This window comes from Balaenoptera ricei, chromosome 3, assembly GCF_028023285.1.
Source record: "Balaenoptera ricei isolate mBalRic1 chromosome 3, mBalRic1.hap2, whole genome shotgun sequence".
In the NCBI taxonomy this organism is placed as follows: domain Eukaryota; kingdom Metazoa; phylum Chordata; class Mammalia; order Artiodactyla; family Balaenopteridae; genus Balaenoptera; species Balaenoptera ricei.
This window is the reverse complement of record NC_082641.1, coordinates 4,517,406-4,529,570: the sequence shown is the minus strand read 5'-3', so window position 1 is coordinate 4,529,570 and position 12,165 is coordinate 4,517,406.

Here is a 12,165-nt window from a genome sequence, read left to right as displayed (position 1 = left end):
AATAGGTGGAGTTGCATCTACTTGACAAACACACATTAGAGTAAGAAACGCAGCAATCAGTTCATTGTGTCATTTAGACCAACTCTCTGAAGGATTAGGACAAACAGCCAAAATGTCCACTTTCACTTTTTATCTACATAACCATTCATGAGCATTGAGAAAATGTTTGAATATGCCTATTATTTTAAGCATGAACTAAATATTTCCTTATTTGTCTTGCCACGTGTCTGACGAGCTGCTTGTACTGTGGAGCTTGTGGGTGGGTCCCCTGCTCAGCTAGGCTTTGGGGACTAAGCGACATCACCCCCCTCACATCACAGGCTGCCCTGGCTTCCTCCTCCTTGACTCACTATTTTATCTCTTTGCGACTTGAACCTCACAAGAAAACTCTCCCTTTGATTGAATGATTTAGAGTATTTCTTCAGGGGATAAAAAAAAAATCAAGGAGGAATATTTTTCCAGGTTTGTCATATTTCAGACAAGTGAGAGTCTGTCTTTAACAATTAATCCAGGTCTTTTCCTGCATGTCTGTCCTGGGAAGGAACGACTTCTATTTGTCTTGTTTTTCCAGGACAGATTACTTCCAAGCCTGGGGCACAGCACTCACCCCCACCATCTGCACGTTGCTGAGGGCAGTGAGTTCACACACCTTCTGCCTTTCGAAATCGAAAACAGTTTTGTGTATTTCTCTCAAATCTGATAGAGATTAGTTTTGAGTGATGAGATTAGGAAGAGTGATTTTTATCTTCTCCTTCTTTCCAAGTTTCTGTAATGAACATATTTAACTTCTATAAACAGAAAGACAAACACTTTCATTTTTCCAAAGGACAACTATTATGAAGTATGGACCTTGATCACTGACACTTAAATTGAAGAATCAGAATGTGTTGAAATTGTACCTTCACACAGAGTTGGAAGAGTAAGTAAAGACACATTAGGGCTAATTTTAATTTCTAAGTACCTCAAAAATATAAGTAAAGTTCACAAAACAGTAGTTTTATAGCATTTCAGAAAATTAGTAAACTCAGGGGCAAGGAAGGTACATAGTTGTTTTTACAAATAAAAGAATTTTAAGTTTATATTGCTTTTATTTGCAGATGAATTTGAGTTTGAATATAATATGCAACTTGAAAATACAGGTAGCCCAGAGAGATTATAGCCTTACCTTTTCATCACATAATAAATAACTTTTAAATCCTTCCTAATGAATTTACTCCTTGTATTTGTATTAAATTTAAATATATTGGCATAGAAGTTTAATTTTATAATTTAGTTTGTGCTATAAAACAGTGTAGGGAATGAGAAAGGGGATGGGGTTTGGGGGAAGAGAAGGAATAGGGGCTGGGAAGATAAGGAGGGAGTTTGCCGTCTGATCCAGGGGATGCCGTCTTCATTTGCTTTCAGGACCACTTTCGAAAAGCAGCAACATGTGATTTGGGTGGGTGATAGAAATCAGGGACTCTTACAGATGGAGGGTCTGAGAAGTTTTTTGAATCACCTTAGCCACGACCTCTTGTCTCCAGGCGATGCCGTTTACACCTTGTAGCTGTCATGCTGGTAAAGCCCAGGCTGAGGCAAGTGGGAGAAGGTAGATGTGCAATCGCAGGCCTTCTAAGTGAGGGGACGTAGCTGTGGGTGGATCGTAGGGAGCAGCCTCCGTGTCGTCTCTGAACTGGCCAGGAGCATGTCCTTCGGAGCCAGGATGCTGCGTTCTCCAAGCCCTGGATAGAGCCATGGTGAGCTGATGCGCATCCTTTCTTCCCATTTCCTGCCAGAGAGCAGGATCTGCTACTCTAAAATTGTCTGGGACAATGTGTCTTAGAGCACCCCTTCCAGCATCTATGTATGTTGTCAAACTTGGAAGAGTAAAGCCAGCTCCAATGGTAAGCTTCTCAGCTCATTTCGGACTGTTTCTTTTCCGCATCAGTCTCTGCATGTTGCTTTAGTCCCTAAGCCTGAATTTCAGCTGCTATGATAGTGTGAAACATAAAAAAACTGGAGTGAGAATGAAGGGGAATGATTATGAGAGTATGAAAGCCACATCCGTGATTATAAATGGAAAAAAGAGCAATTGTCAACCCCAGTTGGCACTTGATGAGACACCAGGGAGGGGTTTCTGTTTGAAGAAAACCACTCTCTGTTGCGTTAGAAGCCGACCTTGGGCTGTGGAGGCGCAGTGATTCTTACAAATCTCCAGCCTCCACAGTCTACTCCTGGGAAACAGAACCTCCTAGGAGGACGAGAGGAGAGGTGAGAGGTAGAGAGGCGAGTGTGACCATTCTTAGTAAATTTTGTTTTCCAGGGAGGGGACTTCGGAGGGATGGGGCACTTGAGGGGACCAGGGAAGCTGGAGGTTTCCAATATTAGTATTTATGGTTGTGTTTTATTTCCAAGAATGTGTAGTTGGCTTCATCAATAAGCTAGGTTGCTTTTTGTTCTTTCGGAATAACCATCTGGGAATTATTAGTTCCAAATTTAATTTGCACAGGTAGAATTGTAATGGAAGTGATTTGTCTGGTTTGCTCATTTTCTCAATCTTAAATGCTTCTTGCAAGGAAGCCATCCATCTTTTTCAGCAAAGCCTTTGTAAGCCCTCCCCTAGTAGAAGGGCACCTGCAGGGCAGGTGGAGATGGGGGTGGTCCAAGGCTGCCCTTGCTGCCCTTCAACATGGAACAAGGGTGCTGTTACTCCTCCCGCCACACAGCAGCCCAGGGAGGGCAGGGGAGGGGAGGAGACTGCTTGTGCAGGGCATTGTCCTGTCATCCTGTTTCCTTGGGAGTTGCCATCTCTCTGTCCTTCCCACCCTCTGGACCTTGGGAATTCTGGTGGGGAAAGGTGTTAGGCCCAGGATCTGAGATACTACTTCGCATGAGAGTCTTGGGAGTCTCAGGGAATGAACTGCACTGCCCAGAAGACCAGATGACCATTGGAATAGAGTCTTGGGTCCCTTATCTCCTCTATCCCTTGAGGGCTCAGGGAGGATGGGATGCTCCTGGGATGGTTTGGAAACTCCTTAATTGGTAAACAGGGCTGGGAAAGTGCTTGGGATCCTTGAAAAAGAAGGTGTTGGCTAAGCACTAGAAGGAGACATAATTTTATTCCAGAGAACTAGGGTTTGTAATTGATAAGGGATAGTCTGAGGGCAGAGTGACAGACTGAGTGTGTTTTTGTAGTCTCTCCCCTCAGTGCTCAAAATGGACAAATCTGCCTTTGAAAACAATAGGAACCACTTAAGCTATTGAAGCTGTTAAGCGAGAACAAGAAGAAGCTTTGGGACAACCATGAAACAAACTCGGAGCCAGGTCCCCAAATCAGAGTGTGTGAGTGAGGGCAGGTCCTTGGGCCACGTCCAGGTGGTCTCCCAGGCCTCCCCTGCTGAACCACCATAGTGGCTTCTAGGGGAATCCCTCCCTGTGGGGAAACACACTTTCCTGTAAGAAAAGCTGCCCCTAGGTGATGGGGTGGGAGGGAAGAGCAAGGGCAGCAGAAGAGGGAACTTCTCAACATTTGTCCAAATGTTGTGGTGAGGATGGAGCGGGAGGTGGACTCAGTGAAACTGATGGAGACTTTTTATCCACCTGCCGACTTGGCAAGTCCACCTGAAAGTTCTAAAACAGATCAAATGGAATGTGCCCGGACAGCCCTTCCTCCCCTATCAGCCTGCTCCTATCGTGGCTTCACTAACTATGTCTTAGTCGGCTGGGGTTGCTATATCATAATACCATATATGCGGCATCTGAAACAACACACATTTATTTCTCACAGTTCTGGAGGCTGAAAGTCCAAGGTCAAGGTGCCAGCAGATTTGGGTTCTAGTGATGACCCGCTTCCTAGCTTGTAGACCACCTTCGTGCTGTGTCCTCACGTGGCCTTTCCTTGGTGGGCAGTGGGGGGAGCAGGCTCTGGTGTCTCTTCTTATAAGGGCACTAATCCCATCATGGGGTCCCCATCCTCATGACCTCATCTAACCCTACGTACCTCCAAATACCATCACACTGGGGGTTGGGACTTCAGCATATGCATGGTGGGGTGGGCACAGGGACATTCAGTCTATAACATTCAGAGAACAGACACAATCTCCAGGCAGACCCGAAGACCCTGAGTCATGTAATCACTCACAGTGTGCTCCTTGCTCACCTGCACCCACCTAATCCTATAGTCTCCAGGTCTCCAGCTCAGGACAGCACTACCCTCCCCTGCTGCCCCTGCCCCTCCCATCACTACTGCCAGGCCTCCTCAGCTGGTCTCAGCCCTCCTGTTACCATCTGTCTTGAGCTGCTGCTTCCCTGTGGGTAGCAGAATAAAGCTGTAATCGCTGAGAATGTTTGAGACGGTCATTCCTGCTCTCAACACACACGTCACCTCCTCAATCCCATTACACCTTCAGGTCCCAGGAGCCCCTCCCTCCCCTCCATTAAGGCATCTGTTCTATCTGATAATCGTTTTCTTACCTGACCTCCTCCTCTTCCACTGGATCCCCAGTTCCTGCAGGGCCACCTGCTGTCTTTGCAAACTCACCACCACAGGGTGCTCAGCACTAGCACCAACCAGGAAATGATGCTGAGTGGGATGATTGACAGGTTTCCAAACACTCAGCATTCTCACAACTGAATCCAGACCCTCCAGTGAGTAATCTGTCTTAAAGGGCTTTCCACCCAAAGCCCAAGCAGCATCCATCTCGGACGATCACTGTTCAGAGCTGTATCCAGGCACCTTCTCTGACTGCTGTTTGGATAGCAGTGCACCATGGTAACATCATCTCATCTATAAAGATTAATAGCACTTTTCTGCTGCCCAAGAGTCAGAAATGAGAATCCTCAGAGCTTTCAACTCGTTGTTAGGGGGTCTGGCCTTGGTTTTGGAATTCACACTGCAGATGACAGGAAGGCCATTTCTCTTGATTTCCCTCTCTCAGGAGTGCTCTGCTGGAAATGGGGTCAGCACAGAAATACTGATGGCCTAAGGCAGCTAGCTGGCAGCAGGGACAGGAGATTTTATCTCAAACCCTAATGAAAAGGAAAGAGTCTGCTGAGGTGAGTAAATCTACAGACAGTCCAGAGTGATATTATGACATGCACTTCCTTACACATGGAATTTGCATTCCTTTCGCAAATGTTTCTTTCTTACTCCCCTGGGATTAAGAAAAGAAAAAAGGAAAAAAAAAAGGCCTTTTCCAAACTACATGTGGAAACACCAAACTAGATTATGTTTGCAATTTTAGTTCTTCTGGGAAGACTTTTATGTTACTGCATGTCAATTACACCTGAAAGTGAAATCCCAATGTACCTGTATTCACAGTCATTTTCATGTGGAGGTGGTCTTGTGAGGGGGGCCTGGGTGCACGGTCATTGTAGTATCACTGCAGCTCATAGGTCAGCTTGTTATCAAGGTCACAATGGCTGTGAGGCTGAGTCTGGGGGCTGAGACCATCTCCAGGCAAAGCACATTCCTAAGAGAAATGTCATGTCAGGTCACAGGTATGCGGACTGAGCTACTGCTCTTCATATGAGTTGGGGGCAATGGAGGGCTCTGGTGTCACACCCCTGTCCACCCATGGTTGGTTTTCTCTAGAAGGACATTATAAGGATATGAGCTGTATAAATTTTTATGTGCATTTTTCCTTCTCTTCCCCCAAACTCAGCTCCTGATACTCTGGCAAACAATTAGAAAACTGTTAAGACAAAATCACTTATGCTTTTAGGATGCAGATGGGTACATAAATGTGAGGCTTTTTTAAACCTTTGCAGCTAAGCTTTAACGTGCTACTGGGTTGAATATATTTTTTAAACATCTTTATTGGAGTATAATTGCTTTAAAATGTTGTGTTAGTTTCTGCTGTATAACAAAGTGAATCAGCTATATGTATACGTATATCTCCATATCCCCTTCCTCTTGCGTATCCCTCCCACCCTCCCTATCCCACCCCTCTAGGTGCTTGCAAAGCACTGAGCTGATCTCCCTGTGCTATGTGGCTTCTTCCCACTAGCTATCTATTTTCCATTCGGTAGTGTATATATGTCCATGCCACTCTCTCACTTCATCCCAGCTTACCCTTCCCCCTCCCCGTGTCCTCAAATCCATTCTCTACATCCGCGTCTTTATTCCTGTTCTGCACCTAGGTTCATTAGAACCTTTTTTTTTTTTTTTAGACTCCATATATATGTGTTAGCATATGGTATTTGGTCTTCTCTTTCTGAATTACTTCACTCTGTATGACAGTCTCTAGGTCCACCCACCTCACTATGAATAACTCAATTTCATTTCTTTCTATGGTTGAGTAACATTCCATTGTATATATGTGCCACATTTTCTTTATTCATTCATCTGTCGATAGACACTTAGGTTGCTTCCATGTCCTGGCTATTGTAAATAGTTCTGCAATGAACATTGGGGTACATGACTCCTTTTGAATTATGGTTTTCTTAGGGTATATGCCCAGTAGTGGGATTGCTGGGTCACATGGTAGTTCTATTTTTAGTTTTTTAAGGAATACCCATACTGTTCTCCATAATGGCTGGATCAATTTACATTCCCACCAATAGTGAAGAGGGTTCCCTTTTCTCCACACCCTCTCCAGCATTTATTATTTGTAGATTTTTGATGATGGCTATTCTGATCAGTGTGAGGTGATACCTTATTGTAGTTTTGATTTACATTTATCTAATGGTTAGTGATGTTGAGCATCCTTTCATGTGTTTGTTGGCAATCTGGATATCTTCTTTGGAGAAATGTCTATTTAAGTCTTCTGCCCATTTGTGGATAGGGTTGTTTGTTTTTTTGATTTTGAGCTGCATGAGCTGCTTGCATATTTTGGAGATTAATCTTTTGTCAGTTGCTTCATTTGCAAATATTTTCTCCCATTCTGAGGGTTGTCTTTTCGTCTTGCTTATGGTTTCCTTTGCTGTGCAAAAGCTTTTAAGTTTCATTAGGTCCCATTTGTTTATTTTTGTTTTTATTTCCATTTCTCTAGGAGGTGGGTCAAAAAGGATCTTGCTGTGATTTATGTCATAGAGTGTTCTGCCTATGTTTTCCTCTAAGAGTTTTATAATGTCTGGCCTTACATTTAGGTCTTTAATCCGTTTTGAGTTTATTTTTGTGTATGGTGTCAGGAAGTGTTTTAATTTCATTCTTTTATATGTAGCTGTCCAGTTTTCCCAGCACCACTTACTGAAGAGGCTATCTTTTCTCCATTGTATATTCTTGCCTCCTTTATCGAAGATAAGGTGACCATATGTGCATGGGTTTATCTCTGGGCTTTCTATCCTGTTCCATTGATCTACATTTCTGTTTTTGTGCCAGTACCACACTCTCTTGATTACTGTAGCTTTGTAGTATAGTCCAAAGTCAGGGAGACTGATTCCTCCAGCTCCGTTTTTCTTTCTCAAGATTGCTTTGGCTATTCGGAGTCTTTCGTGTTTCCATACAAATTGTGAAATTTTTTGTTCTAGTTCTGTGAAAAATACCAGTGGTAGTTTGATAGGAATTGCATTGAATCTGTAGATTGCTTTGGGTAGTATAGTCATTTTCACAAAGTTGATTTTTCCAATCCAAGAATATGGTATATACCTCTCCATCTGTTTGTATCATCTTTAATTTCTTTCATCAGTGTCTTATAGTTTTCTGCATACAGTTTTTGGTCTCCTTAGGTAGGTTTATTCCTAGGTATTTTATTCTTTTTGTTGCAGTGGTAAATGAGAGTGTTTCCTTAATTTCTCTTTCATTTTTTCATCATTAGTGTATAGGAATACACGAGATTTCTGTGCATTAATTTTGTATCCTGCTACCCTACCAAATTCATTGATTAGCTCTAGTAGTTTTCTGATAGTATCTTTAGGAATCTCTATGTATATTATCATGTCATCTGCAAACAGTGACAATTTTACTTCTTCTTTTCAAATTTGGATTCCTTTTATTTCTCTTTCCTCACTGACTGCTGTGGCTAAAACTTCCAAAACTATGTTGAATAATAGTGGTGAGAGTGGACAACCTTGTCTTGATCCTGATCTTAGAGGAAATGGTTTCAGTTTTTTACCACTGAGACCGATGTTGGCTTTGGGTTTGTCATATATGGCCTTTATTATGTTGAGGTAGGTTCCCTCTATGCCTGCTTTCTGGAGGGTTTTTATCATAAATGGGTGTTGAATTTTATCTAAAGCTTTTTCTGCATCTATTGAGATGATCATATGGTTTATATCCTTCAGTTTGTTAATATGGTGTGTCACGTTGATGTATTTGCATATATTGAAGAATCCTTGCATCCCTGGGATAAACCCCACTTGATTATGGTGTTTGATCCTTTTAATGTTCTGCTGGATTCTGTTTGCTAGTATTTTGTTGAGGATTTTTGCATCTATGTTCATCAGTGATATTGGCCTGTAGTTTTCTTTTTTTGTGACATCTTTGTCTGGTTTTGGTATCAGGGTGATGGTGGCCTCATAGAATGTGTTTGGGAGTGTTCTTCCCTCTGCTATATTTTGGAAAAGTTTGAGAAGGATAGGTGTTAGCTCTTCTCTAAATGTTTGATAGAATTCACCTGTGAGGCCGTCTGGTCTTAGGCTTTTGTTTTTTGGAAGATTTTAAATCACAGTTTTAATTTCATTACTTGTGATTGGTCTGTTTATATTTTCTATTTCTTCCTGGTTCAGTGTCAGAAGGTTGTGCTTTTCTAAGCATGTGTCCATTTCTTCCAGGTTGTCCATTTTATTGCCATAGAGTTGCTTGTAGTAATGTCGAATCATCCTTTGTATATCTGCAGGGTTAGTTGTTACTTCTCTTTTTTCATTTCTAATTCTGTTGATTTGAGTCTTCTCTCTTTTTTTCTTGATGAGTCTGGCTAATGGCTTGTTAATTGTTTTATCTTCTCCAGGAACCACCTTTTAGTTTTAATGATCTTTTCTATTGTTTCCTTCATTTCTTTTTCATTTATTTCTGATCTGATCTTTATGATTTCTTTCCTTCTGCTAACTTTGGGGGGTTTTGTTCTTCTCTCTCTAATTGTTTTAGGTGTAAGTTTAAGTTGTGTATTTGAGATGTTTCTTGTTTCTTGAGGTAGGATTGTATTACTAAACACTTCCATCTTAGAACTGCCTTTTCTGCTTCCTATAGGTTTTGGGTTGTCGTGTTTTCATTGTCTTTTGTTTCTAGGTATTTTTTGATTTCCTCTTTGATTTCTTCAGTGATCTCTTGGTTATTTAATAGCTTATTGTTTAGCCTCCATGTGTTTGTATTTTTTGCAGTTTTTTCCCCTGTAATTGATATCTAGTCTCATAGCATTGTGGTCAGAAAAGATACTTGATACAATTTTAGTTTTCTGAAATTTATGAAGGCTTGATTTGTGACCCAAGATATAGTCTATCGTGGAGAATGTTCCATGAGCACTTGAGAAGAAAGTGTATTCTGTTGTTCTTGGAATGAATGTCCTATAAATATCAATTAAGTCCATCTTGTTTAATGTATCATTTAAAGCTTGTGTTTCCTTATTTATTTTCATATTGGATGTTCTGTCCATTGGTGAAAGTGGGGTGTTAAAGTCCCCTACTATGATTGTGTTACTGTCAATTTCCCATTTTATGGCTGTTAGCATTTTCCTTATGTATTGAGGTGCTCCTTTGTTGGGTGCATAAATATTTATAATTGTTATATCTTCATCTTGGATTGATCCCTTGATCATTATGTAGTGTCCTTCTTTGTCTCTTGTAATAGTCTTTACTTTAAAGTCTATTTTGTCTGATATGAGAATTGTTACTCCAGCTTTCTTTTGATTTCCATTTGCATGGAATATCTTTTTCCATCCCCTCACTTTCAGTCTGTATGTGACTCTAGGTCTGTAGTGGGTCTCTTGTAGACAGCATATGTACAGGTTTCGTTTTTGTATGCATTCAGCCAGTCTATATCTTTTGGTTGGAACATTTATTGCACTTACATTTAAGATAATTATCAATATGTATGTTCCTATTTCCATTTTCTTAATTGTTTGGGTTTGTTTTTGTAGGTCTTTCCCTCCCTTGTGTTTCTTGCCTAGAGAAGTTCCTTTACATTTGTTGTAAAGCTGGTTTGGTGATGCTGAATTCTCTTAGCTTTTGCTTGTCTGTAAAAGTTTTAATTTCTCTGTCGAATCTGAATGAGATCCTTGCTGGGTAGAATAATCTTGGTTGTAGGTTTTTCCATTTCATCACTTTACATATGTCCTGCCACTCCCTTCTGGCTTGCAGAGTTTCTGCTGAAAGATCAGCTGTTAACCTTATGGGGATTCCCTTGTATTTTATTTGTTGCTTTTCCCTTACTGCTTTTAATATTTTTTCTTTGTATTTAATTTTTGATAGTTTGATTAATATGTGTCTCAGTGTATTTCTCTTTGGGTTTATCCTGTATGGTACTTTCTGTGCTTCCTGGACTTGATTGACTATTTCCTTTCCCATGTTAGGGAAGTTTTTGACTATAATCTCTTCAAATATTTTCTCAGACCCTTTCTTTTTCTCTTCCTCTTCTGGGACCCTTATAATTCAAATGTTGTTGTGTTTAATTTTGTCCCAGAGGTCTCTGAGATTGTCCTCAATTCTTTTCATTCTTTTTTCTTTATTCTGCTCCCTGGCAGTTATTTCCACCTTTTTATCTTCCAGCTCACTTATCCATTCTTCTACCTCAGTTATTCTGCTATTTATTCCTTCTAGAGTATTTTTATTTCATTTATTGTGTTGTTCATCACTGTTTGTTTGCTCTTTAGTTCGTCTAGATCCTTGTTAAACGTTTCTTGTATTTTCTCCATTCTTTTTCTGAGATTTTGGATCATCTTTACTATCATTACTCTGAATTCTTTTTCAGGTAAGTTGCCTATTTCATCTTCATTTATTTGGTCTTGTAGGTTTTGACCTTGCTCCTTCATCTGTAACTTTTTTGTTGTTGTTGTTTCTTTTTTTTTTTTTTTTTGATGGGTGGTGATGTATTTCTGTCTTACTGGTTGTTTGGCCTGAGGCGTCCAGCACTGGAGTTTGCCCGCAGTTGGCTAGAGCCAGGTCTTGGTGCTGAGATGAGGAACTTTAGGAGACCCCACTCTGATTAATATTCCCTGGGGTCTGTGTTTCTCTGTTATTGCAGCAGTTTGCACTTGGAGCTCCCACCACAGGAGCTTGGGCCTGACTTCTGGCCTGGGAACCAGGATCCTGCAAGCTTCATGGTGTGGTAAAAAAGACATAATAATAAAAAAATAAAAGAAAGAAAAAAAGGAACAGTACAATATCAAAGGAAAAAAAAAACAAAATAATATTAGAAAGATAAAAAATATATTAGGAAAAATAAAAATATAATTGAAACAACCAGTTGCTGGGAGGTCCTCCCATCCCCTAGGTGTCTGTGGTCCCCCACCGGTGCCTGGTAGGTACCCTAGTTGTGCAGAGATGCAAATTCTGCATCCTCCTACTATGCCATCTTGACTCCTCCCCCTGGGTTAAATTTTTAAATAAAGGGGAAAAAATGACAGGTTATAGATTTATACAAGTTCTAATTCTGAAACAGTTTTCAAATGAAAACTTCCCTTCGAAGTTTTGGTTTCAAGGGGCTGGGCTGATGGGTTCGGGGAAGCAAAGTCTTCAGCTCTGACTTTTAGGGTGAGCCCCAGACCTCAGGGATGTCTGGTTAGTCAGCTTGTGAACAGCAGGCAGCTTCAGTTGGCCTGCAGAGCATGATATATCAATCAGCATGATGTTGTTTGCATATCTAAACTCAGCACTTCAATCTGAAGCAACTGAAATTCACTTGATGAGAGGAGGTGACAGAACAGCCGAAGGGAGCCAGGATGGTACAGGAGAACTGAGCCTGGAAATGTCAGAAGCCAGGACAGACCCCTGTTCTCCCCCCACCCACAGAGACCTGCTTACTGCTGTGAATCAACAAAGGCAAAGGAGAGAGGGAGGTGTAATCCAACATCCTCTTTGTTCTCCTCTATTTAATTGCCCTCCACCCCCATTCAGATCCCTATACACCAGTCTCCAGAATTTCCCACAAAGCGATGTCTCTTGTCACAGGGCCCAGTGTTTCATATTAGTTTCTATGTGTCTTGTTCAACCTCTATTCAGGAAGGAGACAATGGCAGACAGCTTCTCAGCAAGAGCTACAGCTTGCAACACTGCAGAGCAGCAAAAATGAGATCAGAGCCTAATGTGTCTAGA